The sequence below is a fragment of the Homarus americanus genome, unplaced genomic scaffold, assembly GCF_018991925.1.
Source record: "Homarus americanus isolate GMGI-L3 unplaced genomic scaffold, GMGI_Hamer_2.0 scaffold31037, whole genome shotgun sequence".
Taxonomy (NCBI): domain Eukaryota; kingdom Metazoa; phylum Arthropoda; class Malacostraca; order Decapoda; family Nephropidae; genus Homarus; species Homarus americanus.
The window spans coordinates 9,521,228-9,549,202 of NW_024722227.1; the positions used below are offsets into that span (position 1 = coordinate 9,521,228).

The 27,975-nt window shown below is 41.1% G+C and overlaps 1 long non-coding RNA gene across 1 annotated transcript; it reads right to left on the reverse strand.

Moving 5' to 3' along the window:
• Window positions 1-22,821: 22,821 nt before the first annotated feature.
• On the reverse strand, window positions 22,822-27,502 carry LOC121862375. Its single transcript, XR_006088219.1, has 2 exons — window positions 25,042-27,502; window positions 22,822-23,438 (listed from the first exon to the last, which is right to left on the reverse strand). It is a non-coding gene; the product is annotated as an uncharacterized LOC121862375 (long non-coding RNA).
• Window positions 27,503-27,975: the final 473 nt, after the last annotated feature.

Consider the following 27,975-nt stretch of genomic DNA (forward strand, 5'->3'; position numbering starts at 1 on the left):
CTCTGTAGGAGTCGAAGATACCACAGGATATGGCACCACTCTGGCTCCTGCAATATCATTACCCAGCAAAAAAGTAACCCTTGTCACAGGAAAAGAATCTTGAACACCAATAGTCACCAAACCAGCCACAAGTGGAGTTCTTAAAAACACCCTACAAAAAGGAACAGTGATCACTCCACCGACACCCTTCAGCACCAAATGCTCTCCAGTATAAGAATCCTCCACGCAGGGAACAGATCCTTTCAACAGAATACTGTGAGAAGCACCAGTGTCACGCAAAATCTTCGCAGGGTACTGATCACCTGATTCCTCAACTGCAACTGAACCATCAAACATGAAAGGTTCAAAAGAATCCTCCTTTGGGCGATTTCTCACTAAAGTTTTGTCAAACTTCTCTAGAGGTTCGAATGAGAGCACTGGCTCTTCCTTCTTTGCTTCGAATTTAGGGCAATTCGCAATCATATGACCTGGTTTCTTACAGTAAAAACAGACAAATGCTTTAGTCTTGGCATAGGTCTTGGAAAGCTCACCTGAGTTTCCACGAAAAATTACTTTACTAGAAGAAGCAGTACTAATATCCTGCCTACCACCCTTTTCCTTGGTTACAAAACCCTTTCCACCTGAATGATTTTGAGATTTAACATGATGCATTTTGTTAGTAAGGGCATAGCTATCAGCTAATGCAGCAGCTTTATGAACATTACTAATATCACTCCCTCCTAAGTACAATTGTATATCTCTTGGAGTGGCTCTTTTGAACTGTTCTAAAATCATTAACTAAACAAGTTCCTCAAAAGTTTCTACCTTGCTAGACTTTATGAATAAACAAATTCTATATACGACTGTGTATCAGTTTTTCTCATAGTCCTAAATTTCACTCTATATGTTTCAGGAATAAGTTCATATGCCTTAAGAATTTCTTCTTTCACTAACTTACAACTACGACAAACTTCACTTGACAAAGACAGAAATGCTGAACGAGCTGACCCAGTGAACACACTTTGAATCATAGTAATCCACGACTCTTCAGGCCACTGAAAAGACTTTGCAATCTTCTCAAACTGCATGAAAAACGCTTCTGGATCCTCCTCGTCAAAAGCAGGCATAAGTCTCAAATGTTTTGTCACATCAAACAATTTTGTCTCAGATTCTAAAGACAATGCCTGTAAGTCTTGTCTTCTACTGCTAACCTGTGCTAACGCTAATTCATGCTGCCTTTCATGCTCTCTTTCCCTTTCTTCTCTTTCCTTCAAAGCCAACTCATGCAACTTATCCTTTTCTCGTTCGAGCATTCCATGCTCCAATTCTAGCTTTCTTATCTCTACAGCTTCTCTGGGGTCAAATGAACACAAAGTCAGTGCCCCCTTCGGTAGCACCTCTTCATTTACAAGCTCAGTTAATACTGCATTTTTAAATTCAGACTTTCTTTCACTACGTCGATACTCAATCTCATATGTATCGGCAAGTTTTATCCAATCATCCTTTCTTAACACACTGTCGTTCAACATTTCTACGGATGGATTTTCAATAAACTCCTCCACATCAAACGTAGCCATGATTAAACAATAAAGATTCCCTATATTTAAATATTCCCAATAGATAATGAGTGAAAAGGGATCTATCCTGGCAAGGTCGCCAATTTTGTTACATAAGAACATAAGAACATAAGAATGGAGGAAACTGCAGCGGGCCTATTGGCCCATACTGGGCAGTCCCGTTTACACCCAACCCCTATTGCTCATATGAGCATCCAACCTATGTTTGAAGCAATTCAGCGTATTCGAGTTAATGATGATATTTGGTAACTTGTTCCATTCATCCACTACTCTGTTTTCAAACCAGTGTTTACCTATTTCACGACTAAATCTAAATTTGTCTAATTTAAAACCATTGTTACGAGTTCGCTCCTGGTTGGATAGTTTGAGTACCTTTGTAATGTCCCCTTTGTTTAGCCCTGCCTTCCACTTATACACCTCTATCAGGTCGCCCCTCGCTCTACGTCTCTCAAGGGAGTGCAAATTAAGATGCTTTAACCTGTCTCTATACTCAAGGTTCCTAATGCCCGGGATTAGTCTTGTAATTCTCCTCTGAATTCTTTCCAAGGATTCTATATCCATTCTGTAATACGGTGACCAGAACTGAACTGCGTAATCCAGGTGTGGTCTCACAAGAGCAAGATACAGTTTTAGGATGACCTCGCTAGTCTTGTAACTAACACTCCTTTGTATGAACCCAAGTACTTTATTAGCCTTGTTACGAGCAAAAACACATTGTTTACTTGGCTTAAGGTTCCTACTTATCATTACTCCTAAATCTCTCGCAGTCGGATTTCTCTATGGCATCGTTGTTCATCTGGAATCTGGTTTCCCTGTTTACATCTCCTATACTGGAGTACTTTACATTTGTCGACGTTGAATTTCATCTGCCATTTTTCAGACCTTTCGAAAAAAATTTGTTTAGATCTTCCTGTAGTTTTGCCGAGTCCTCGTCAGATTTGATAACACCTCCTATTTTAGTGTCATCAGCAAATTTACTTATGTTGCTGTCAATGCCGATATCTATGTCGTTTATGTATATAATAAATAATAATGGTCCAAGTACTGAGCCTTGGGGAACTCCACTTGTGACGTTGCTCCAATGGGACTTAGTGCGGTTAATGCTCACTCGCTGTTTCCTGTCCTGTAACCATGCCCTAATCCATTTAAGGATGTCACCTTTGATGCCATGAGCTTCTACCTTTCTAATTAGTCTTTCGTGGGGGACTCTGTCGAAGGCTTTGCTAAAGTCGAGATATACCACATCATAATTGTGCCCCTCGTCCACCGATTCGAAAACTGATGAAAAGAATGTTAATAGATTAGTTAGGCAAGAACGTCGGCTTGTGAAGCCATGCTGGGAATCATTGATCAATCGGTGCTTCTCCGGTGATTTCGAATAGAGTTTGAAATGATTGCTTCCAGTAATTTGCCTACTATTGATGTTAGACTGATTGGGCGGTAGTTAGAGGATAGTGATCTATCCCCCTTCTTGAAAATCGGTATTACATTCGCTATCCTCCAGGATTCTGGTACTACACCTGTTTTTAATGACATGTTAAACAACTTTTGCTAAGGCATACTAAGCTCTTCCTTACATTCCTTTGTCTTCCTTACATTCCTTGAGCCTCTTAAGGGTGTAACAATTCACAAATTACACTTTGTACTATAGGTCCAGGAATAGATCACACCAAATTATCACCTCATTACTATGGGGTATATTGAAATACATGCAGTAGTTTTAATAACAGAATATATTAACAAATAAACAATAAAATAAATGTATCAGTATGTACAAAAATAAACAAATACAAGTTAAATCTGATCAAATAAATGACTCAACCGAGTGACAAAATAATGAACACAAAAGTAAAGACTTATTTAGTCTAGAAACTACGATGAACAACGTGGTCTATCCACCACACGAAACCTCACACATAAGTAAGTTATTTTCCGTGGAACTCCAAAATATGATTAACAATAATCTTTCACAAATAATACTTTACTTGGTGTTATAAAAGTCGAGCAAGGTTTACACGTTATACCACTAGAAACATACTGTACAATAAGAAAGGAGATACTCTGCCGGTTACTCGCTGCATCCACGTATTTCAACCTCAAGATTATTCACTCTGTATTTTTACTTGTCAGGTTTGTCTTTACTCAATGTTGTGGGTAAGCGAAGGATATCACAGTAGTCACCCACTGGCGCTGCAGCAGACCATCCTTCAGCCGAAGAGCCTCCTACTGCCCAGTAGTTTTTAGTCGTAAACTGTTCCAGAGATCGTTTCCCACGCTGGCCGCACTGAGCTCTGGCTCTTCCACTCGACCACTGGTCGCAGGTCTCCGTCTTCTTGCTGCAACTTCTGAGGCCTTCTCAGCAACGGCTGAACCTCCTCCTGTGGTGCGACTACACTTCTTGGGAACTGCCTCTCTCCGGGCAACACGGCTGACAGTCAGGCTTCACCACTCCCAGACGGGTATGCAAGGCACCGTTCACCTTGCATGGCAATCGCACCTATGATCTTGTAGGAATAACTACTGTCCGCCTAGCTCTAACTTTAGCACTTGCATGCTTCAACATTTCAGCGGTACCCACTTTCCTTTCTTTTCAATGCATCGAGCCAAGGTCCAGTTGACACTTGGGAGGCAGGAGGAGGGTCCAGGCCCAGGATGCAAGGGTTCTATATCTGCTACATAAACCTGTAGGGTTTCTTCTTCCTCCCAGCTTGATGTGCTGTTATCCACTGGTCCCTTTAATACTGTGCATTGTCCAGTTATCCCGCACAGCTGCTGCGACATCTCGGGTGGTTATCGATGACCAACTGCGTCCGGCCTCAAAAAGTAAGCCCGAAGCTGTGTCATGGTCACCAACGGACACCTTATGTCCTCTATCTCACCTTCAATCTGGACACTGCTTACAGTGGCTCGGTTGCATTTTGTCAATAGTGGGGCTACTGTATGGTGGAGACAGGTCTGGTCGTTGCCCCCCAGCACCAGCCATCTCAGTTTCCCGTCTAGTGGGCTGCTCTTTCTTCTGGAATTCTGTGGACAATTTGTCTGAAATGTCCATTTTCCACACGTCCAACATCCTCTCTTCTCCTATTCCTATCTGTATTGCCCGCTCTAGCTCTCGTTTCCACTTGTAACAGTCCTCCTGCTTGGGGACAATCTTCTCACAATACCAGCAGGTTCCTTTACATCTTTGTCTCTTGTACTTGACCCTTTCGTGCTTCCCAGAGCTGGCTCCGTCCAAGCTTGGTAAACTTGACCCCGTAAGATTCAAACTCAGGGCTCTACCCAAGCTTCCTGTACAGTTACAGGTTGGGACTGCTTTCACCTGAAACTTGAGCTGCGTGCTGTCCAATGCGTCTACAAACTGGTCCCTCAACAACACGGCTAACAGATCAGGTGATGCTCCAGGGTACGCCCTATGAGCCATACTTCCTAGGTCTTGAGCAAACTGTTGCAGTGTTTCACCTCGATTACGGGTATGAGAACGGAATTTGCCCCTGTAAACCTCATTTTGGTGCTTGGTTCCATACCTTCGTTCCAGTACCTTCCTGTGACATGTTGTAACCGATTTGCTCTGTTCGTGTCACCTGGTTGATAAGGGGGCGCTGGTGGTGGAGCGGTACTGCTCTTGCCTCGCAAGCAACATGTCGCAGGTTCGATTCCGGCCGGCGGAAGTTGTTGGACACTCTTCCTAGCTCCATTAGTCCCTGTTCACCTAAGCAGCACAGTGGGTACCTGCTGTAAGTTGAAAGTAGCGAATTCGTATTCAGGGACAAGTTGTTGAGCTTCCAATAACTTCTTAGACATAAACCATTGACTCGTCAGGCTTCTACGCCCAACTCATGAGACATAAGACAAGCATGAACTTTGCTTCCCTGTTGGGCGCTGTAAACGCTTCTGCGCTTCTCACCTTACACAAGGGTAGGGAGTGCCCAATAAAAAAATGCCTGATAACCTCCATAGCCGGGATGTGATTTCTCCGTTCTTTTTCGGTTTTCCTTTTTTCCCTCCATCGTTTTAGGTGACCCACGTGAATCGCGTAAACCCGTTGAGATTTTTCTTGGGGGGTGGGAGGTATGACCATGGCGAGAGATATTTTGACAATAAATAACAAATAATTGACCTCTAACCTTAGCACTTTTCTACACCCTCCCCGCCACCACTGGCGGGGAGGGCTAGCATTTCAATATAACAAAGTTTCTATAACCATTTTACACATTTTGATGATCACAATTTATTCTATAACTATGACATATATCATAGTTTATAGGCAACTCAGTAGGGCCTGTGTGTGCCCCAGGGGTCAGGGCTGTAGGGGCATGTGTGTGTGTCCCCCAGGGTCAGAAAACCTTTTGTAGGAAATTTTTTTAGGGTAAGGTGGGTTTTTTTCATAAATGCATTCGCCTATATATTAACATTAAAAAATGATAAATGTCATGATTAGGGAGATCTTTGGCTAACGAGCAGATTGACACTCGGCTCCACCGTGTTTACAATGGTGGTGGCGGCAAGGATGGTGTGGATACAAACCCTTGCTGCTTCCTACGAACGCTACTGTCTTAGCATAATGTTACTTTTAAATTAACATTTTGTATGTGTATATAACCTAAGTATCATGGATGTTCTGTTAATTAGTACGAAATCAAATATCAATGGTGACCTGCTCTGTACTCGGGAAAAATGGCATAGAAAATCACACAAATATCAAAATAAGAAAAAAAAATGGCGGTGCTACTATAGCATACGGTCTACAAAGATATCTTTACTTTTACTTTTATCCTCTTTGCCACTGATTGGCTCGTTAACCGCTTGGGCGGTCGGTCACGTCACTGTTACGCACTGTTGGCAAGTGCTGGGTATGCACTGGCTCCTGAGTGTATTTGAACCTGCTCCAGTGTTGGTCAAGTCACAACACTCTCTGTCAGGCTGTTCCAAGAGTTCACAATTCTCACTCCGAAAAAGTTTGCCCTCAGTTTTCTGGACTTGTGGTTTCTTCAACCTTGAGCTATGACCCCTTGTGGGGCGGGTGTCCGCCAGCTCCAGATATGGACACTCGACTGATTAGTGTCCTCCGAAATGTTTATACACCTCAATTCGGTCATCCCTTGCCAGTCTGTAGTATAAGCTAGGCAGTTGCAGGCGCTCTAATCTCTCAGGGTACTTGAGGTGCTGAAGTGCAGGCACCAGTCTGGTGGCCCTCCTTTGGACATTGTCAATCAGCTGGCAGTTTCCAGCATATCTCGGGGACCAGACGGGGTGACAGTACTCCAGACGGGGAAACACCTCACTCCTGAACGACCTTCTTATAATACTTACTATTTTAGTTGCCTGATTTACCTTCTTCTCACAATGGCCCGAGAACTTCAGTTCATTGTCAACATACACACCCAGGTCCTTTTCACATTCGGTCTCTATTAATGCAGTTTCTTCGTCCCGTTGGAGCAAATGATACACCTCCTTACCGTTGGTATGACCCAGGTGCATCATCTTACACTTCATGACATTGAATCTTAGCAGCTATTTCTTTGACCATTCTTGAAGCTCACAGGGATCTTTCTGCAGCTCTTCACAGTCTGTTTGGTTCTTAATTTCCTTGAATAACTTGGCATCGTCCGCAAACATTTGTATGGAGGAGTTTATAGCTTTCGGCATGTCATTTATGAAACAAACAAGCAACAACGGGCCCAATACACTGCCCTGTGGTACCCCGCTTCTCAAGGGTACACATGGAGATATCTTACCATTTATCACCACACACTGCTTGCGTTCATGCAGTTACGGAGATATTCTACTCCTTCACTGGCATTCTACCGGAGAACATAATAGACAGCACTAATATACAAGAAATACAAACTTTCCAAAGTAATTAGTCATTATTGTTCAAATTATTTTTGCTTAATTTCCTTATATTACCGAAAACTTGCTATTTTTTAAATAAAGAAAAATAAACATTTTCTGTAAGTCACAAGAATCTTCCCGGGAGTTTTTCAAATACAGTATATTCCTTCATCCTTGAGAAGACGAGGATATTAATACATCATTTTGAAATGTGGTTATTTATTCTCTCTACTACTATTACTACTACTACAACAACACCTAATAATAAAAAATAATAATAATAATTAATAATAATAATTAATAATTAATAGTAATAATAATAATAATATTAATAATAATAATGGTGATGATGACAGTAATTCCTGACGAGTTCTCATAAGATTCCGTCTCAAAAAACTTATAGGAAATATTATCAAAAGGAACGGTTCAGGCTCGTTTTAATTTAACAAATTTATTGACAGCTTGAAGTACAGTTTGCCTATTCTGAGTAATTCAGTCAGGTCTTGACACTGAGGGTGGTATCACTTCTCACTGCCACGCAGGACAGAGGTTCATACACAAAGAAATGCATCATATTCATTAACAGCTATAAATGTATAGAGGTCAGATTCATATGGGTAATGTCACTGTTCACTGCCATGCAGGACAGAGGTTCGTACACAAAGCGATGCATAATATTCATTGACAGTACATATACATATACGTACACACACACATACACATACATATACATATATACATGTACATATATATACACATATGCACACATACACACATACATACATACGTACATATACGTCGGTCAGATTCATGTGGGTAATGTCACTCTTCACTGCCATACAGGACAGAGGTTCGCACACAAAGAATGCATCATATTCATTGACACTATATATAGGTCAGATTCATGTGGGTAATGTTACTCTTCACTGCCATACAGGACAGAGGTTCGCACACAAAGAATGCATCATATTCATTGACACTATATATAGGTCAGATTCATGTGGGTAATGTCACTCTTCACTGCCATACAGGACAGAGGTTCGCACACAAAGAATGCATCATATTCATTGACACTATATATAGGTCAGATTCATGTGGGTAATGCCACTGTTCACTGCCATGCAGGACAGAGGTTCGTACACAAAGAAGGAAATACATCATATTCATTAGCAGTATATATAGGTCAGTGGATCACATACAATGGAGTCATATTCTAATTGAAGACTAATCAGTGTGGGCTAGCAAATTTGGGATAAACAGCAAGAATGTCCTCAAGCACACCTGATTCAATGAAGAAATTACATAGTTCAAGATACAATAAGTCAGGTGGCCTGAAGTCTTTGACAGTGTCACATTCAATAATATAGTGTTCAAGTGTATGCTTTAAAGGTTTATCACAAAGTTTACATGCTGAGTGTTCCGGTATGGGTACAGCGTTACTAACTTGCCAGATGTGTCTGTATCCTAGCCTAATTCTGGCCACGACTACATCACATTGTCTGGTTCTGTCCTTATGCTGGCCATACCGGTACCTCTTGTCACAAAATTTGTCATATTTACTAATGCTACAACTGTCAGGTCTCTCTGCATTTCTCACTTCTTCTAGATCAGAGTTCATGATTCTGACTTGAATGTTTTTAATTACAGCATTGGACAGGCCAAGGTCACGGTCAACATTTTCTTTCTTACATGCCTCATTGGCCAGTCTATCAGCACGGTCATGATACCTGATTCCAACATGGGACGGAATCCACACAAATTCGATACGAAAGTTGTTCTCATTGGCAGTTATCACATTCCTTTTAATATCACATACAACTTTAGACATAGAGCCTGACGGGCTGTTCATTGATTTCAAAGCACTTTGAGAGTCACAGAATATCACCCCACCTCCATTTTCTTTGAGGTAGTCTGTGCGAAGTAGATTCCAGTTAGTTCAGTTTGTGTTGTGCTGGCCCAGTTGTTCAGCCTTTGTTTGTTTGACACTATCATCTCTTTTTCTTTATATATTACAATTGCACAGCCTGTTCTACCTGTGTTTGTCTGCACAGAACCATCAGTAAAAGCATAACATTCACTTGATTTAATACTCTCTATGTGTCTGTTAATAGTTTCTAGTGTGACACATCTCACCACATCGGTGTTTAGCATTTGCTTACTACCAACAGGAGTGTAATTAATAGGAACTGATATGTCCAGCCAAGGAGGAATGGCATTAATAGGTTCGTCTGGGGTGATTGGGACATTCAGCTTCAAGAGATTTGCAACACTTTTATGAAGCCACCCCCCAAAGAGAGTCTTTTGTGGAAGGTTGGCGAGATGGTCGGGATTACTTAGAACATCAACTCAGTTTGAGCTGTAGTTTGCTGTATAACATCTATGTTCGGTGTAATGAACTGCGAGCGGACGTGTTACCAAAGCCATCAGGTAACAATGCTATGCTGTGTATGGGTGACTTTAACTCTCGTTACACTGTCCTCGGTGATGTCCAGTGTAACTCTAATGGGAGGGTGTTCGTGAATTACATCAATAATCATAATATCACTGTATACGACAGACAAAGTGACATCTGATGGGGGGGCAGACTTGATTATGTGATTGGGTATAACCTAGTAGACAGTAATGTCAAGGCTAAGGTCATCTTAGACTACCTTGTCAGTGATCATTATGCAATACTTACTGAATACACTGTTGCTGATGTCAAGTGTGAACCCCATCCTAAGCTCAGAATTAACATCCCAGATAATCTTAAACTGCACTTCAAGGCCTACATCCACAGATGGTATGCTGGATATACACCTGGGTCAGTGATGAATTTTGCTGTGATCTTGTAAATGTCATTACCACATATTATACCACCTGGGTTAAGTCAAGGAGGAAGGGGGGCAGCACTAAACCACCTCTGTGGACACATGACCCCATCCTCACCAAAGAACGAGAGAATGTAAAACAGCTTGCCAACACTTATAAGCAAAATAAAACTTGTGATAACCTCTTGGCATTCCTCAAAGCTAACAGAGAATTTCGTGAACTCAAAGGTCAGGTGAGAAACACCTATTGGGAACAATTCTTACAGGGGATTAATAGAACAACCACTCTAGCAGAAATGTGGAAGAAAATTAGAGCCATTACCAAGTCACCCACCCCAGTCAAGCTTCATCACAGCCCTGCAGAATATGCTGACATGTTATTAGACCAATGGTCTAGTGTGTCACAAATCACTTCCCTGCCTCCTGACATACAACAATATTTTAACACCTCACACATTAATAGGGGTTTCAATATTGAAATAGCCTGTTCCTCACCAGACCTTACCGACCAGTTTCCTATAACGCACCACGAACTAACAACAGCACTAATGAAAGGTGAGTCATCCTCCCCTGGTGAGGATGGCATAACCTATAACACCCTGAGATTGTTGAATGAGATCCCTAACCATCCACTGCTTGACCTGTATCAAATGAGCCTCACACAGGGTATTCTGCCTAAGACATGGACTCATGGAAACATAGTTCCAACCCCTAAAGCTAATTCTCCAAACTTCAGGCCAATTTCACTCACATCCTGTATGTGTAAAGTCCTTGAAAGAGTTGTTCTAAACCGTCGCATGTTTCAAGTCAAAGACAGACTCGCCCCTAATCTGTACGGGTTCATGCCCGGGCGTAGCACACAGACATGCTTTGCAGAATATCTTGTTCACTCAAAAGATAAGACACAAACAGCCTTCATAGACCTTAAATCAGCCTTTGATTTTTTTCAAGATTTATCTTATCCACGTTTCATTGTGGATTTACATAAATATATATATATATATATATATATATATATATATATATATATATATATATATATATATATATATATATATATATATATATATATATATATATATATATATATATATATATATATATATATATATATATATATATATATATAATTTTTTTTTTTTTTTTTTTTTTTTTTTATGAGAATTATCCCACCCGGGCACAGGTCACTGACCCACATCAGGGCCTGAGGGGCGAAAATGTAATAATAATTCATATTAAATAAAATTTGTAATAAAAATACTAAATTAAAAATAAAATAATAATAATTCATAATAAATAAAATTTATAATATAAAATACAAAAAAATAATGACAACAATAATAATAATAACAACGCTAATAATAATAATAATAATAATAATAATAATAATAATAATAATAATAATAATAATAATAAAGAACCGCAAAGAAAAAAATCAACAGTGAGAAACAATATATGTATGTTGTGTTGTCAAAGTAAGAGAAACAATTGAGACCCTGTAATTGTGTAAATGAGGCAGAAAGTCAGATCAGCAACCTGAGACTTGGTCACAATTTTCGTGATGCCATATGGCAGCAGGGTCTACCATTAGACAACACATTATGCTTCCAATATCTTCCCAGGCAGTAGTACCTCCCTGTTTGGTAGCTGCCTACTTCCAGCGTGTTCGAGTTAATGATGTTTGGTAACTTGTTCCTCTACTCTATTAGCAAATGAAAGTTTAAAAAGCTGCAGGAACATAAGGCTTGTAACTTTAAATGATTTTCACCTTAGTAATTAATTTAATAGATATCTTGAACTTATGATACGAATGAGATGTAAAAGTGCGGGGTCGCATAATGTGAAACATAATATTGAAGAGGAAATAAGAAAATATATACATACAACAAACATATAATATACATATCTGCGACCTAAATGCACGAGTAACAAACAAACAGACGAATTAATAAATATAACTAACACAACCAGAGAAACTGACTGACGTAAACACATGAATGACAAATAAATGAACTATTAAAAAATTACTAGCAGAGAAACTCCTTGTGATGAAACTTGGGAGGGGAGGCACAAAGTCTTGTTTACACTGTGCGTGCGTGCAGAATGAGTGAGGTTAGGCACAAGCGTCAGCAAGCTAGGACAGCAGAGCATAAGGCGCTAGACTCAACTTCATGGCGGAGTGTAGCAAGCAGTTGACTGTGCTTGCAACTAGCGCTCTTACCACAGTGACCCATAAGATGCATTATTATTGTAGAGCCATCACAACCCCACACTACCTCACACATCACTCTCTTGACAGACACACCAATACAGTATACAGTATGTACACCCTGCAGCCTGTACTGTTACACACCCCCCCCCCACCTACTCTTCTATCCACCATACACCTTACTTTTATCTAGTGTCATCCTTTATCGACTGGTTTATCTTTTTTCCATTTTCTATCCTACTGTCTCACTTGTATTTTCTTCTCCATTTTCCTCGTCTCTTATTCTCTCCTACTCTTCTCTTTCTCTACGATTTTCTCACCTCTTCTCCAGAGCTAACTTAATATCTGTATGTAGTCCCCACATCATCTGTGAACACAAGTCGAAATGTATTATACAAATTAAAAAAAAATCGATGCAGGTGGCTGACGGGTCGTGATGAAGTGGTGGAGGGCAGGCTGGGCAATGTTAGTAGATATAGGTAGTGAAGAATGGTGAAGTCGTGGTGATTGGGATAAAGAAGTGGTGGTGGTGAAATGGCCGTAGCACTATAACATGAGTAGTGATAGTGGTAGAAGGCTTAATAGTCGTAGAGGTGGTACCAGCAAACAAGGTGATGGATGGTTGTTGTTGAAGGTGATGGTGAGAGTGGCAGGTTTGGAATGCGTGATGATAGCAATGGTGGCAATGATTTCACTGTGATGTAGGATATTATTCCCTCCATATACTCTTACCCCCCCCCACCCCCCTTTTCATCAGAAAATTCCAATACTTTTTCTTTAATACTTTTGCTTTTATCCACTTCACTGATCGGCTCGTTAGCCGCTTGGGCGGTCAGTCCCGTCTGTGTTACGCACTGTTCAATTCAGTTTCAATTTCAATATTTATTCCTTGATAGAGGAAGCGGGATTCTAGTGCTGTCACTAGGTACCCCTGTACAATAATACCAAAAGCATCTGGCAAGTGTCACAAGTGTATTTAAATATTATAAAGGTGCTTACTAAAGCCTAAGGAAGGAAGGATATTCCTTTAACACTTCATCAATATTATTTACATAATATCTGGCCAGTATGGGGAGGATCATTGTCTCTCCATCAGGGGGTCGTGGAGTAGTGGTCCAGCAGGCGTCACGGAAGTGTTGTTTGTGGGGACATCTTAGGAGGTAGTGGATAAGGGTGCGGCTGTCGGGTTCCTGCATAATGAACAAGAGCGTTCCTGGCAAGTACTAGGCATGCACTGGCTCCTGAATATATCGGAACCTTCTTCAGTGTTGGTCAAGTCTGGCCTTGAATGAGCTCACACTCGTATCCGTTAGAACACTCTGGTAGATTTTTCCAAGATTTCACAATTCTCACTCCGAAAAAGTTTGCCCTCACAGTTTTCTGGATTTGTGGCTTCTTCAACCTTGCGTTGTGACCCCTTGTGGTGCAGACGTCCGCCAGCTCCAGGCATGTACATTCGACCGAGTAGTGCCCTCTGAGATAATTATACACTCCGAGTAGGTCGTTCCTTGCCCGTAGTTGCAGGTGTTCTAATCTCTGGGGAGCTGAGGTTCCGTAGAGCAGGCACCAGTCTGGTGGCTCCCCTTTGGACATTTCAATCAACTGACAATCTCTAGCATACCTCGCGTGTAAGGGGGGGGGGAATCAAAAGTTAATCTTTTATTCATTATCTGATAATAAATAAATGTGTATAAGTGGTTTTTTCTTTTATATTATTTCTATTTCTTTTCTGTAACTATAACTTATATACTTTCTTCTTTAATTTCCTTAGTTATTGTTTCTAAGTTATTTTCTGTCTTATATAACTTTCTTTAATTTTCTTATTTATTTATGTTTTTCAAAATTATTTATGTTTTTGTAAATCTTATATATTTTTGAAATGTACTTATTAATTTTCTATATTTTTATTTCTTTCTCAGTGTTTTGCTTCGTATATGTCTTCTTACTTACATTCTTAGCTGTGCTTAGTTATATTCTGTTCAATGGATTACTTTGACTTTTATCTTCTTCACCACTGATTGGCTCATTAGCCGCTTGGGTGGTCGGTTACGTCTCTGTTACACACTGTTGGCAAGTACTGGGCATGCACCGGCTCCTGAATGTACCTGAACCTGCTCCAGTGTTGGTCAAGTCTTGTCTTGAAAGAGCTCACAATCGGTGCCGTCACAACACTTTCTGGTAGATTGTTCCAAGAGTTCACAACTCTCACTCCGAAAAAGTTTGCCCTCACAGTTTTCTGGACCTGCGGCTTCTTCAATCTTGAGCCCTCCTTTGAACATTTTCAACCAACTGACAGTCCCTAGCATATCTCGGGGACCAGACGGGGTGACAGTATTCCAGATGGTGAAGCACTTCACTCGTGAAGATCGTTACGAGGGACGGACCGTCTAGATATGTGAACGACCTTCTTATAAGACCCAATAATTTATTTGCCTGATTTACCTTCTTCTCGCAATGGCCCGAAAACTTCAGTTCATTGTCAACATACACACCGAGGTCCTTCTCACATTATCTCAAATAGTGCAATTTCTTCATCCCGTTGGGACATATGATACGCCTCCTTACCGTTGGTACGCCCCAGGTGCATCCTCTTACACTTCGTGACATTGAATCTCAGCAGCCACTTTTTCGATCATTCTTGGAGCCAACAAAGGTCCTTCTGCAGCTCTTCACAGTCCGCTTGGTTCTTGATTTCCCGAAATAACTTGGCGTCATCGGCAAACATTTGTATGGAGGAGTGTACGTCAGGCATGTCATTTATGAAACAAACAAACAACAGCAGGCCCAATACACTGCCCTGTGGTATCCCGCTTGTGACAGGTACGGGTGATGATTTCTCGCCATTAATCACCACACACTGCTTGCGGTCATGTAGAAAGTCTTCTATCCACGCTAGGACATTTCCCCGAATTCCGTACCCTTCCAGTTTGATTTTCAGCCTTTCGTGGGGTACACTGTCGAAAGCCTTGGCAAAATCTAGGTAAATATTGTCGATATTACAACCCCGTGTCATGGTCACGTTGACTGCTGATCTATTTAACTAATGATTCTTATTAAACTCCACGCCCGCAAAACATGAGTGAGTTAGCGACCCCTGAGAAGACGTGTTTTTTCCCCATAGACGCTACACTTGTGTTCCCTCCCAGAGTCCCGCCTTTGTGAAGACAGTTATCAATGCGTTGTTATTCCATTTTCTCCTGGGAAGCTCAATCTTGAATTAGTCTGTGTAAATCAACTCAAGTAATTCGCCAGACCTTTGTCAACTGAGGGTCATCTTTGAATGAGTAACAGTTAGTTTGTTTGTAATTATGGTCATTGCGTGAGTAGCGATCACTGGCAACTCAGGGGTATATATATCCAAGATGAGGCAGGGAAAGCGTCCCTGACGCTGCTTCCATGTTTCTCCAGGTATGTTTTTATGTAGCCATTCAGTTAATTCAGTCAATTGTAGTGAATATCAGTGTTCACCAGTGTTCATGATTTAACAGTTGAATTGTCATTCACCCAGTGTAGAAGTAATATAACGTAAATACGTCTGTCATCTAGACGAGAGAGTTGTTTGTGTTGTCATGCTTACCAGTCCTTCCCTGACGCTGCTTCCATGTTTCTACAGATCCCATTGTGATTCTTGCCTCGTTCAACAACGGCCCCGGATGTAGTAAATACCCAGCCGGGATCATATATGAAACGATGGCACCGATGCGGCCTGATTAATGTGCCCCACGGCTTTGTTGGGCCAGACCCCAGACTCGCCATGTGTCTGGCTACCCCACAATAACAACGGTCGTGAGCCCTAGTGTTCTACCCTGGGTTACTCCTTAGAAGTTTATGTCCACATGTATGATTAGGGATAATTAGTTTGGAAATAATTATCCCATTTTGGGTAGTGGACCCCGGTATATGCGAGTGTCAGTATTAACGTATATGTTGAGTAAAATAATCTACCACGAGTGCCATGTAATGTAACACCCATAAGGTTGTGTGCAGTAAGAATGTAAGATCTGAGTAATTACTGTTGAATAAGTAAGTAAGAAAATAAGTGAAGAAGGAACTGAGTTTGCAATAAGCCCAGGAGTTGAGCCTGGTAGTTATATGATTTATACTATATCTTTTCCCCTTTGATTTCATAATAATAAACTTGTTTTTAGAGTACTTTAGGTGTATTCCTTTCTCCCACAGTAGTTTACCTTTATTTCCATCCAAGTGACTTGATACCAGAATTACCATACCCATGTGCCTAGACCCTCGACCATGCTACCAAAAGAATGTCCATGCTACCAAAAGAACAGGTGACAGAACTGAGTAAGAGTAAGACTAAGAGAAGTAAGTAAGATGAGGGTGGTGTAGATACAGTGGGAACAAGCGCCCTCACACCCGTTCCAGAATATGGGTCCAAATATCCAATACCTTGAGCAGTTGTGTTAAACAGGAGTGCCCCGCATAAAACCGTGTTGGCAATCCTTTACAAGGTTGTTTCGTAGTAGATGTTCCGTCGCGGCATCTCTGATAATTCTCTCAAGTACTTTACATATTATGCTGGTCAGGCTCACCGGTCTATAGTTGTTCGTGGAGTGACGATCGCCCTTCTTGAAGATGGGACTCACATAAGCCACTTTCCATTCACTGGGGACCTTTTGTTCATTCAGGCATTTACAAAACAGGATCTTCAGGGGCTTGGCAAGCTCGTTGGTCAACTCTTTTAGCACTCTAGGATGCACCATGTCAGGGTCGGGACTCTTATGGACCTTTAGCTTTGACAGTTTATTTCTAATACCCTCTTCTGTGAACACAATGTGGGTCAGTGCTGTGTCGAACCGTCTGTCCTCAAATGCAGGAAGGTTAATCGCATCCTCTCTTGTGAACACTGAGGAAAAGAAGCTGTTCAATGCCTCGGCTTTATCCTAGTCAGAATCTGCGTAATTACCATCTTCAAGTCTCAGGTCTGATACTCCTACTCGCATTTTTAATTTCGGCTTTGCATAGCGGTAAAACGCCTTTTGGTTTGACTTGACCTCGCTTGCAACCAGCCTCTGGAACTCCTTTTCAGCTCTTCTACATTCTATCTTTGCTTGGTTTCTGGCTCTTGCATAAATCCTCCTGTCCTGTTCATCATTTGATCCAACCCACGTCTTGAATTTCTGGGTTTTCTTCTTAATTATGTCGACCCCTGCATGGTTCATGTGTAGGGATCCCCTCATATTCCTAGAGGCACTGGGTTTGGTCTTGGGCATATATTTATTGATCAAATGGGTCACTTTACTAGTTATGATATTCAGCGTAGTGTCTGTGTTCTTGTGCCTAAATGAGTCAGGCCAGTGGATACCCCTCATCCCGTTGTAATTTCCCCTGTAATATTTGCACCTTGGCCTTGAACTAAGTAACAGTTAAATCTGAATGACAACACTATATGGTGACTGGTGCCAACTGTGGCAAGGTGTTCCAGTTTGGCCACCATACCCTCCTCGTTTGTTATGATGAGGTCTAGTGGCTTGGGTGTTTGCTCCCCTCTGTAATGTGTCGGGTCTCTGACATGATGTACGGAGTACATACTCATGGGAAACGTTAAGTCTCCTTATGTTTTGTTTGGTGTATCAAGGTACTGTAATCACGAACTGTTAGGATTTTGTAAAATGTATGTACTTTACAGCATTGTTGCTTTGGCATATTATTCCTCATAATATGAATCTTTGGAAGGGGAAGGCTATGTACTGCGCACATCATTGTCATTCCTAAAAAACCCCTTTAATTCATATTACGCTACATAACATTCAAATCCACCGCGCTTGTAGAATCTCAGGCCAGTATCCTCCGTTCTACCGTCATCTCAGGTCCCATGCGGTCGGAGTGCCTTGCTGGGCGGCGGCCATTATCCCTGTCAGCGTCCCACCAGGTGGTGACTACTCCCAGCTATGCCAGTCCACTGTGAACCTGTGGATTCCCAGCACACCACCCCAAATGAGTAGGAACAAATAAGGAGAACGTGAGAAACTCCGCGGTTGTTACTTGGAGCAACCTATAATACCAGGTGTAGAAATGGTACTGGTATGTCTCTTGGTGTAGCCCTCGTGTCTACCCACCGAGGGCGGTGTGCGAACGAGGTGCTTGTTATATATACCTAGAAATTACAAGGAGTCCCATACTTGCAGGTGTGGAGTGTAACAGGTGTGTTGAGCTGGTGCTACAGGGAGGTGAGATGGTGTTACTATGTATGATGACCTAAGGTGCTATATTCCATACAGGTGGAGCAGTCCGACGTGTTGAGTGATATTGTAAGAAGGATATCCAAAATCCTCGTTGTTCTTCTGAGGAAGGCCAACTCACTTGTTTTTTTTGTGACAGTATGTTTTATAAGGAATAAATTAGTTAAGACATGTTATGGTTTCACCCTTCTTTCCCCTTATCGATCTGGTCAATGAAAAACCTAACCCAATGCCTAGTCCACTCTGCCCGATACCTAACGAGCTACATACTGCCCAGAGGGGGTCTGGTGGCAGCAACCTTTAAAATTAAGACTATAGTTAAGTTATCCCCCTTAGAATTAGTGATCCCACATCTGGCAGTATATTGTGCTATCACTGTGTACACTGTATCTCCCTGTGAATGGTGTATTGTAGGCACAGTTTCAGTCCTTGAGAAAGCACACAAACAAAATAAAATTTAAAGTCTCTGTGGCACCTATAACACAAATTGGTTTCAGCTGGCAGTGGTGCCTTTCCAGCTTGCTTGTCAATTTGTATTCACTTTAAGTTAATTACAAATTCTTCTGCAGTCACTGATGACACTATGAACTGATTTAACTAAAGGCACAGTACTACACTCCCTGGTTAGCCTTTATCACAGCCGTGACCACAACTCTGTAAAAACATAAAATAAAAGCTTTGTCATATGGCAGTGATTTCGTGGTTGTACTTTTACTTTTATCCTCTTCACCACTGATCGGCTCGTTAGCCGCTTGGGCGATCGGTCACGTCTCTGATTACTTTTCCTTTTCTTTTATCCTCTTCACCAAAAGATCGGCTCGCCAGCCGCCCGGCGATCGGTCACGTCTCTGTCACGCACTGTTGGCAAGTGCTGGGCATGCACAGGCTCCTGAATGTACCTGAACCCGTTCCAGTGTTGGTCAAGTCTGATCTTGAAAGAGCTCATACTCGGTGCCGTCACAACACTTTCTGGTAGATTATTCCAAGAGTTTACAATCCTCACTCCGAAAAAGTTTGCCCTCACAGTTTTCTGGACTTGTGGCTTCTTCAATCTTGAGCTGTGACCCCTTGTGGGGGCGAGCGTTCGCCAGCTCCAAGTAAGGACACCCGACTGAGTAGTGCCCCCTGAGATGCTTATACACCTCAACTAGGTCACCCCTTGCCCGTATGTAGTATAAGCTAAGCAAGTTCAGGCGCTGCAATCTCTCAGGGTAGCTGAGGTGCCGAAGTGCAGGTACCAGTCTGGTGGCCCTCCTTTGAACATTTTCAACCAACTGACAGTCCCTAGCATATCTCGGGGACCAGACGGGGTGACAGTATTCCAGATGGTGAAGCACTTCACTCGTGAAGATCGTTACGAGGGACGGACCGTCTAAATATGTGAACGACCTTCTTATAAGACCCAATAATTTATTTGCCTGATTTACCTTCTTCTCGCAATGGCCCGAGAACTTTAGCTCATTGTCTACATACACACCTAGGTCCTTCTCACATTCAGTCTCAACTAGTTGTAGGCGTCTTGACCTGGGCTGTATCTCCAACTTGGTGGAGATTGAGTTTTCAAAAATACAATCGCGTCTAGCATTAAAAATCCTACATCGATTTACTCTTTCACATCACTAAGACGATCTTCACGATCATATGTAACCACTGTCCAATTTCTGCCGCTCAACAACGAAGTCCGGAATGCCGAACGCGCTTTGTGACAGAGACGCAACACTACCCGACCCGCGCCTAACCTGGGAAAACCATATCATTCTTTTGCAACACCTATTAGTATAATTACTATACTTAAACGGTAGACTGCCACCATCCAGGGTTTTATTTAGAATATAACTGGTATCATTAAAAGTATTAGGTTGCGTGGTAGACGAGCTTCGGCACGTGGGTTAGTGTTTGTTTTTTCTGAGAACCAATTGTTAGAAAGAAAGGAGCGGTGATACTCACATTCTACTAAATCAATATTTATTAAAATCAAGTCACAATTTGAACCTTTATCCACAACAAAAAACTAGGTTCAATCATTGATTACTTTACTGCAACACCCGGACAAGAATAGACCACTGGGTCTTACCTTATAATTAACAAAATAGATCTTCAATTAACATTCAACTTATACCTCCTTAGGGGTATTATGATAGATCATTGACAATAAAGATGGTCACTTTACACACTTGCAATAGCACAGTGATACTAAGACATTTCTTATAACATCATGTTATTACTGAATGAATAACATGGAAACATGTACGTACCAGCATCTCAGTTGGGAGTACACATTGATGGTTTGCTCACAACTATAACAAACTCTAATACTGGTAATAGCAATATTTATGGTTTCCACACTCCACCTGGGACAATTATTTTTCTGCTAATTATACCTAATCATGTACAGGTACAAGAACGCTACTTTGCACATATAATCGAGAGTAGTACACCAGGCTCACATCATTGATTTTCAAACGCATGTGGTCAGCTGTAGCGTAGTTAAACTCCAGCAAGCGGTGCCAGATGAGCCCACTCCTCCGGGGTTAGCTCCCAGGATGCGTTACTCCCTGGTTTTAATCTCACTGAATTAAAGAAATCCTGCCTTGGACATCTTGCTAGTAGGCAGCTACTGCTCCCTGGTAGCTGCGGGTATCAGCTACAATGCACACCGTCCCTGAGCTACGATGAGAGAGCATCAGAAAAGTCTAAACTCAAATACAAATAATCACATACACCAGGCAAGGAAGACGCATGACAACGAGACAGATTACATCTTACGTTATTTCTTACTTGGCACATGAGACTTTTAATTTCAAAACTCTGAACATAATGTAAGATATTAAGAGATATTAGAGTCTGAGGTACACGAGAGAAAACGGAGGACTCAGGCGTACTGAAGCGGTGAGAAAACGGACGTCTCAGATGGGGGACTCAATAATGAAGTTATAGCTACATGTTTTATGGGCTATTGAGCATGATATGAATCATCTGATTTTACGTAAACTAACATGTACGACCGTGGTCATTACACGGACGCAATGGCCCAACTGCTCATGAATGAGAGTTATCAAGTGTCTCTTTGTTCTACTTACCCGGTATATATGCTGCCCTACAGCTAGCACACATAAATTGATAAACAACTGAGGATTGCAAGTGTGTTGGTTTGGTGTCTTTAGTTTTAAAGAATTCATTAATTGAACTCTGGGCTTTGAAGACTAGTCTAAGAGAAATTTGTGGATAGAATTCATTGAAAAGCTTTTTAAGCTTTTGTTTCTCGGGGTGAAACTGAGTGGACCTGTGTATGGGATGGTGAAATAGATAGAATATTTAGGAATGGTGTGGATTTGAGGTTGCCCCTTGGATTTGTTTCTAGTTTTCTGTTTTTCTTAGTTTGTTCTCTAGTTTCCCAGTTCCCTTACCTTTTTGTCTTACCATACTTTTGTTTCATTTACTGTTATCTCTATTTTTAGTTTCCCTGTCCTTTTTAATAATATATGCTTGCTCCGATAACCCTTATTATAATAGTACAGTACTCTTAAACACTCTTGTTTCTCAGTGATAACTAAAGGTGATCTGTTTCCTTTGTAATGGCCAAACCAGCGAAAAAAATTTTCAGCAAAGTTGCAGGTGTTGTTAGAGTAAACAGTAGTCTTAGCTTTCGGTGGCTAACCTGTTTGGGGAAGATTCAATTTTCAACCATTTGTCAAGGGATGCTAGTCAAAAAGAGGAGACATTATAGGAATTGGAGAAAAAAGAACATCTTGCAGAGCTGTCATGAAAAATCTGATTTTCACAATGAAATGTTGAAATGGGTCTCATAGGCATGAGGGGCCCATCAGAGGCAATGTACTCAGATACAACACACTTTTTTTTACTTACTTTTATCCTCTTCACCAATTAATCAGCTCGTTAGCCGCTTGGGCGATTGGTCACGTCTCTGTTATGCACTGTTGGCAAGGATTAGGCATGCACCGGCTCCTGAATGTATCTGAGCCTGCTCCAGTGTTGGTCAAGTCTGGTCTTGAAAGAGCTCACACTCCGTGCCGTCACAACACTTTCTGGTAGATTGTTCCAAGAGTTCACAACTCTCACTCCAAAAAAGTTTGCCCTCACAGTTTTCTGGACTTTAGGGGTACACGAATAAATAAAAAAGAAATGAAGATTTATGTTTTCTGAGAGAAATAATATCTCTCCCTATCTCTAAGGAAAAACAGGAAAACAAGAAACTCTTTTATACATAGATATTGTATCTGGGTTTAAAGGTCCCTCTAAAGCATGACACCTCGGTCCAAACAAACAAAGCTGGTTTGGAAAACATTCAAGGCTTTGTGATGAAAGTTGCCTTCTGTTCCTCATCCACTTGAAGGCAATCTTCTAGTCATGAGGGAAGGGAAACACCATATTTCTATACAGTATTTAGTACAGGTATATAAAAGTCTATTTAGCACTAAGATTACACAAGTGTAAAGTGGCCTTAAAATAGTTGTGATGAAGATTTCCAACTCGAGATAAAAATTACTCAACTTCATGACTTGGACTGGAAACACTAAATTTTTTACCATCTTTCTACATTGTCATCGAAACATCTGCCTTAAGAAATAAGAGTGAATCCAGTACATTACAAAACAGCTGAGCTTCCTCCAGAAGATTTTAAGTCTCAAAGTTCCATTCAAATCCCAACCACTGAAAATTCTGTCCAGATTTTAATATAACTTTTCCATTTTTAAAATGTATATACCTATACTCAAAGAGAAAACTAACCCAAACATATAATCAAGGAGAAAGCTTACTACCCTGTGGATTTCAGACCTACCCCTTCCACTTCTTGCATCTTCCCAGCTCTCTGTGAAGTAAAATAAAATATGGCTACAGTACATAGGTACAGTACTGTTCTAATATCAGGCAAATGCAATCACATTGCAAGTGTACTTTAAATACATCCCTGGGAATATATGGTAATCCCAGGTGCTACTCTCTTAACCCTTAATCAAGGTCTACCCCCCATCCCCACATGTGTAAAGTGGAACATAAGGTACATGAAACTTCCAGATATAATGGCTGCTATCCCCACAGCTAATTTCCACTGATGATGGCTGCCCTTTAAGGGCCAAGAATATCTAAACATATGAATGGGGGGAACTGCAGTGGGCCTATGGGCCCATACTGAGCAGTCCCATTGACACCCAACCCCTATTGCTCATATATCAGTCCAACTTATATTTGAAACTACCCATTTTGTTCGAATTAATGATGATGTTTGGTTTCAGTTGTTCCACTTACCCACTATGTACTCTATTTCCAGACCAGTGTTTATCTATCTCGCACCTAAATCTAAATTTATCTAATTTAAAACCATTGCTAAGAGTTCGCTCCTGGCTGGATAGTTTGAGTACCTTTGTTATATCACATTTGTTTAGCCCTGACTTCCATTTATACACCTCGATCATATTGCCCCTCACTCTACGTCTCTCAAGGGAGTGTAAATTCAGATGCTTTAATCTGTCTCTATACTCAAGGTTCCTAATGCAAGGGATTAGTCTTGTCATCCTCCACTGAATGCTTTCTAGGGATTCAATATCCGTTCTGTAGTACGGTGACCAAAACTGAACTGAAAAATCCAAGTAAGGCCTCAAGCACAAGAAATAGTTTCTGGATAACCTCTCTAGTCTTGTAACTAACACTACTTTGAATGATCCCAACTACATGGGGTCCCTGACTTATGAACATCCTGACTTATGAACACCCGCCAATACGAACGAGGTCCCATAAGGTCAATCATTTTAACAATCTGACATAAATACAATGGTTTGTAGCACTAGTTTACAAGGCGTAGAGGGGAGGAGGAGCGGCGTGTGGGAAGTGATGGGTCACCCAGCCACACGCCTTGAGGTAGTGTCAGTATACTCCTTACCCTCATCTCAGTAATGTGTGTGATCAAGTGCAAACTGTTGTTTTTTGCTTATTAACTCTTTTTCTGCCTTCATCATGGCTCCCAAAACACAAACCTGATGCAAGTGATAGTAGTGTATCCAAGAAAAGAAAAACAACGATGCAAGTGAAACTTGATGTAATTAAACATTCTGAAAAAGGCGTAACACCGTCAGTGATAGGTGAGGCATTGGGCTTCAGCCGCTCAATGGTCAGAACAATTTTGAAAGACAAACAGAAGTTTCTTGATCATGTTAAAGTTAAAGGATCTACAACAATGCACTTAACTGTGATAACAAAACAAAGAAGTGGAGTGTTAAGTGAAATGGAAAGATTGTCAGTGATATGGGTTGCAGATCAAAATCAACAGTGTCTGCCTTCATGTCTATCCTTGATTCAGGAAAAAGTGAGAAGCTAGCACGCTGACTTGAAGGCTAAACATGGTGGTTAAAGTGATGCGGAAGATTTTGTTGCTAGTTGGGGTTGGTTTAACCAGTTCAAGGCAAGGGCAAACTTACCTAATATTAAAGTACAAGGTGAAGCAGCTAGTGTGGATGAAGTTGCAGCTAGTGAATTTCCTGCTGCTTTAGCTGTAATAGAAGATGGAGGTTATTGTGCTGAGCAAGTTTTTAATATTGATGAGACTGTTTTATTTTAGAAAGGGATGCCCGAACGCACATAGCTTTCAAAACCTGAAAAAAACAGCACCAGGTCATAAAGCTGCCAAGGAGAGATTGACCTTAATGCTGGGGGACAATGCTGCTGGGGAGTACAAACTAAAACCTTTGCTTGTCTACCAGTCAGAAAATCCTAGAGCTTTGAAATGTGTTTTCAAGGGAGCACTTCCAGTTATCTGGAAAGCTAATAAGAATTTGGGTGACATTGTCCCTTTATGAAGACTGGTACAGTACCTTAATTATTCTGTCCCAGAAGTGGAGCAGTACAGTATTTCAAAGTCAATGCCTTCTAAAATTCTCTTGGTTTAGATGATGTTCATCCAAACATGAAGGTTATGTACAGTGGCGGACAAAAGTTCTCTCCCTGGCTGCGGTTGTGCTGGTTCATCTCATTTGGGGTCGACACTGCTTCATTTTGGAAGGGAGTGAACTTTTGACCCCGACTGTACCTACCTCCAAACACAACATCTGTTCAGCAACCAATGGACGAGGGAGTTATTGCTTCATTTAAAGCATATTACCTGAGAAGGACATTTGCTCAAGCTATCAGGACAACAGAACAAAAAGACGGTAGGACTTTAAAGGAATTTTGGAAGTCCTACAACATTTTGGATGCTGTGAAAAACATTGCAGATTCATGGGCTGAGGTAAAAGAAACCAACATGAATGGTGTTTGGAAAAAAACTCTGCCCACAGTTTGTCCAAGATTTCAGGGGCTTTGAAGATGATGTTGGGGAAGTGACAAAGACAGTGGTAGACCTTGGGAACCAACTCCAGCTAGATATTCATGAGGATGATGTCACAGAGTTGCTTGAGTCTCATGCTGAAGAATTAAGTACTGAGGACCTGATTGAACTGGAGAAGCTAATTTTGTAAGAGGAAGCTGAAACTCCAGAACCAATGCAATTCATGTCAAAAGAAATGACAGAAGATTTCAGGCTTATTGAAGAAGGAATGTTTAAATTTGAACAGCAAGATCCCAACACAGCAAGATTCACCAAGGTTAATAGAGGTATTACTGAATGCCTGTGTTGCTACAAAGAGTTTTATGATGAAAAGAAGAAAGTTTCAGTTTAACCATACCTTGAAATTTGTTTAAATTAAGTCGAAAGGTAGCCCAAACCAGTCTCATCAACCTCTGCAGCATCTACAAAGCAACTCCCACCATCCTCTGCAGTATCTACAGAACAACTCCCAGCAACTCCAGACCAGTTAATTCTACCTCACCAGATTCTCCAGAACCAATCCTGTTAACATCTATTGTACACCATCATCACCATCTTCAGTTTTGTCTCAACAAAGCCTCTGTCACTCCTATAATTACTCATCTCTTCAGGCAAGCCAGCCCCATGTTTCAATGCAAGTGTTAAACTTTAATATTTACGTACTTTACTTTACTGCATTTTGTCATTCGATTTCTTCTTTTCTCTTAAATTAAGTGATTCAAGATGTATGAAAGGACTTAGGCTATGATAGAGTGCACATAGGGTGTGTTCCAACTTATATACCCTTCTGACACGGACGTCCTCAAGAACGGAACCCGTTCATAACCCGGGGACCCCCTAAGTAATATCTCCATTAGCTGGAATCCCTCTTAACCGGAACTCTCCAATAGTTGGAACTGAAATTTTCTAAAAAAATCGTTCCCAAAGTCGGAACTTTCTGGCTTTGGGAGCAATTTTCTGGAAAATTCTGAGAAAATTTTCCTAGTACCTGGAAAATTCCGGGGATGAGGGATTTTTTTTCCAGGTTTGAAAGATGAAAATCGGGTAAATTTTCTGAAAATTCAGAGAAAAATTTTCCAGTACCGAGAAATTCTGGGCGTGGGGGATATTTTTCCGGGTTCGAGAAATGATGTAATGTGCAATTTCTGGAACTTCTGAGAACATTTTTCCGTTACCCGGAAAATTCCGGGGATGGGGGATTTTTTCTGGCTTTGAGAGTCGTCTCATTACCCATAAATCTCTCATTTTCGGAAGTGCTCACCAATTGTTGCGGCTAACGGGGATATCACTATGCAGTATGTACTTTGTTAACCGTTTCAAGCAAATGCACATTGTTGTCTTAGTTTAAGATACCTACTTATCATTACACATAAATCTTTCTCACAGTTGGATTTCTCTATATCAAACTTGTTCATCTGATATCTAGTTTCTCTATTTTCATCTCCTGGGCTTAGTACATTACATTTGTCCACAGTATATTTCATCTGTCATTTTTCAGACCATGTAAAAATTTTGTTTAGGTCTTCCTGTAGTCGTATAAAATATTTTTCAAATTACTGTACGTATTTTCTAGTACCGAAACGTTTCCGTCCCGTACGACAGCGTGGGCTGGGCCGCCTCGTGGTGTACAGCATCCACGCCGTAGCCCGCTCAGTTGGTGTTTGGCCGTCGTTGTTGTTGTTAGTGATCGCGCTGTGCACTGACAAAATTTTCGTTTCTAATTCTCTTTAAAATGGCTGGCAAGCGTAAAAGTGAGAGTTCTGGTGGTGATGATAAGAAAAGGAGACAGTCAATTACTTTTGAGATGAAAATGAAAATAATAATGCAATATGGAAATGGAAAAAAGGGTAGCAACCATTTCACGCGACCTTGGCTTCTTTCACTCGACGATATAAAAAAATTTGAAGGACAAGGCAGAGGCATTTGCTACTCTTAATAAGGGGATGCAAATGTTTGAAGAAATGGATCAAAATGTTGAGCATTTTGCAAAAGTTGACAGACTGATCCAAGATACACTTGCTCGCTACAGGGAGACTTACAATGAAAAGAA